The sequence below is a fragment of the Portunus trituberculatus genome, chromosome 24, assembly GCF_017591435.1.
Source record: "Portunus trituberculatus isolate SZX2019 chromosome 24, ASM1759143v1, whole genome shotgun sequence".
NCBI classification, from domain to species: domain Eukaryota; kingdom Metazoa; phylum Arthropoda; class Malacostraca; order Decapoda; family Portunidae; genus Portunus; species Portunus trituberculatus.
The window spans coordinates 3,643,490-3,647,143 of record NC_059278.1 but is presented as its reverse complement, the minus strand read 5'-3'; positions in this window follow the sequence as shown (position 1 = coordinate 3,647,143).

Sequence of the window (3,654 nt, the reverse complement as noted above, 5' to 3'; positions counted from 1 at the left end):
AATGCCTCGCACCACCACCACCACCACCACCACCGCCACCACCACCGCCCACACACACCCACACACGCCGGCAGCCAGCACACAGGCGGCTAACAGGGGCGTGGCGGGACGTGGTGGGAAGCGGCGGCGGGCACATGAGGGTGAGGCAGCTACAGGCAGTGAGTGGAGTCTTGCAGTCGGTCCTCGCCAGCTGTGCAATCACTTCAGAAGCAGGGAGAATGAATTACGCCACAGACACACGTGCTTATACCCTCAGTAACATCCTGGCGCCCACACTCTCTCTTGGAAATGCCACACAACCCGTATTCCTGTCCCGGTGCATGGAAATGGTGAGAAGTGTGTTGTTCTCACTGCCACTGTGTTTACCGCCTTTCCTCTGAGCTGATCTAAGAATATGTCAGTTGAACGGTTTATTTTAGAGGTGGATGCAAAATATTGGATGAGCGGGGCATAAAGAGATGGATAGGGAACATATGTTTAGCTCATTCAATACTGGGACACATTTTTACCTTAGATTTGTGTATGATTAGACCATCTTATTGACATTAGCAAGGGTCTATGGAGGTCAGAAGATTAATGGTCATAGTTTCCACAGTCTTCACAACTTCAATCCCCAATATAAGTTTCAATAGATGTATGAGATCACCAAATAGTAACCAGAATGAATATAGAGATACGTCATGGTACTCAAGGGATTAAGCGGTCTTTTTCTTGATTTTTGTTATCCTTGGCTAGTGTATCACTTATATAAAACAAGAAATGCAGCAACAGGGTACAGTTAAAGTAGTCAGGTTTGCTATTCATTTATCAGTTACCAGGTTTTGCAAGGAGACGGTCACCAGATTACTTCAAACTGATAAAAAAAGACAACGCACAGAGGAAGTGACTGGTAACTGACTTCATCCCTTCAAACTGAGACAAAGCATATCACACAGAAAAAAATAACTGGTAACTTCTAACTAACTTCTGTCCGCGGCTGTACCTTGACGCGGACATCTGTAAGTGACTTTCTTACCATCAGTTTAACACCTCCAATACTGTGACGCATTTTTACCTTGATTTTGGGGTATGATTAGACCATTTTATTGACATTAGAAAACGTGTATAGAGCTCAGAAGATTAATGGCCACAGTCTTCACTATCTTAATCCTCCACATGGGTTTCTGAAGTATCAAATCACCAAATAGTAAGAATGAATATGAAAACGTACTGAAGGGTTTAAGATTCTCTACGGTAAATCTTTCTGTGGTTCCTGGTGGTTTGTGTACCGTCTCAGGAGCACCGCCGCCCCTGAGCCACCTGTGCAAATACTCTAAGGCTCATTTTTCAATACAAGGGGCGTCTTCCTCCTCCGCGTGTGGGATCGATACATTACTCAGATGTACTAGTGAGTGTTCTGGCTTTCAACACGGGTACTCAAGCTATATGACCCTGATGTTGTGCCCCGTAGGGTTTATCAATGTTGCAGGTATTTTTTTTTCTCTCTCTCTCTCTCTCTCTCTCTCTCTCTCTCTCTCTCTCTCTCTCTCTCTCTCTCTCATTACTTTCATTTTCGCGTGTTTTCCCCTTTTTTTTCTTGTTCTTGTTCTTGTTCTTGTTCTTGTTATTATTCTGCTTCTTCTTTTGCCTCCTATTATTGATATTATTTTTTTTCTCAATCTATTTTCCATTTTTCTTTCTTTTTATTTTCATTTTCTCTTCATTCCTTTTTCCTTTTATTTTTGGTCGTTTCCATTCATTGTTTCCTTAATGTTTGAGTTCAGTCACCCACTCTTCCTCTTTCTCCTTCTCCTCCTCCTCCTCCTCCTCCTCCTCCTTCTCTCTTTCCTTTGCCCTACTCTTACCTCACAAAAAACCATTGCACTCCACCCTTTTCCGTCCTCTCCTTTCCTTTCTCTTCTCTTCCCTTCCCTTCCCTTCCCTTCCCTTCCCTTCCCTTCGTCCAGTACTCAACGCACTCTGACCCACTTCACCATATCCTTTCCCCGTAACCTAACCTGTCCCTCCCTCACCCTTCCTTCACCCTTCCCTCACCCTTACCTCGCCCCGCCCCGCCCCGCCCCGCCCCGTCCCTGAAGTTCCCTCTCTTGTCTCAAAACTGCACTCGTAAAATTCAACTGTTTCGTACCGTCACACTTTTTTTTACGAACGCACTAACGCGCGCACACACACACACACACACACACACACACACACACACACACACACACAGAGAGAGAGAGAGAGAGAGAGAGAGAGAGAGAGAGAGAGAGAGAGAGAGAGAGAGAGAGAGAGAGAGAGAGAGAGAGAGAGAGAGAGAGAGAGAGAGAGAGAGAGAGAGAGAGAGAGAGAGAGAGAGAGAGAGAGAGAGAGCTACCGGATATACACCGCAATCAAACACAAGCACACACACACAAAAACACACACACACACACACACACACACACACACACACACACACACACACACACACACACACACACACACACACACACACACACACACAAGAAGACAATTACGAACGCTGATATTCCCTAAAGTGTAAAAAATAAAATAAAAAGCTTGAAATAAAAAAGCTTTCCACCTCAAGACAAATAGAAGAGAGTGAGGAGATAGAGAGGAGGGAGAGGAGGAGGTGTTAGCGGCCGTCAGTGTTGTGAATGGCGAGCCGGTGCGTGACTTTCAACAGGTGTAAATATTAGTGTGGGAAAAGTACTCGAGGCTTCATAACACCTGTCCGTTACATATAGGGTGGGATTACAGGTGGTGGTGGTGGTGGTGGTGGTGGTGGTGGTGGTGGTGGTGGTGGTGGTGGTGGTAGTGGTGGTGGTGGTGGTGGGATTATCGCCTGTATTCAGAAATTCCTCCTCCTCTTACTACAATTTTCCAAGGCCACAGAGACAACTATAGCCGGGTTTTCAAAAAGTTAATTTTTTAACAAACTAGAGATCTTGCCAATCTATCATGAGAACCATAAAAATATTCCTAAAAACGCTTTGTTCTCTCACCACGACAATTTTCCGAGTTTAACTGTCCGGCTAAATTGTCATCCACCAGACACCTAGCCGGATTTTCAAGAGTTTCTCCTTCTAATAAACTGAAAATCTTGCCAATCTATCACCAGAACTATAATAATACTCTTAAATCCACGAGTAACCTCAATTGGAGCCTTCGGAAAGCAGTGATGGTGAGAGAGCAAAGCGTTTCAGAAAACAGCCTGTACAGGTGGTGGGGTGGTGGTGTGGTGGTGGTGGTGGTAAGCAGTAACAGTACTAGAAATTATAATGTTGCGATAATTGTGATGGTATTAACAGGAGTGATTCTTCAGTAAAGGATTAAAAAAAAAAATATATGGTCTATGGTTTGTTATATCTATTTTTTTTTTCTTCCCGTCTTTTTTTTTGGTTGTTATCTCTATCAACACTTTTTTTTTATCAGTATTTCCTCTTATATTTTGTATCCTGTTTTTTCCCGCCCATCTTCACCAACATTAAGTTATACAAGGTGTTTTCGTACGATCTTAACCCCTTCAGTACCATGACGCGTTTCCATATTCATTCTGCTTATTTGGTGATTTCATACAGCTTCAGAAACTTATGTAGGGAATTAAAATAGTGAAGACTGTGGCCATTAACCTTCTGACCTCCACAGACCCTTCCTGATGTCAATAAAATC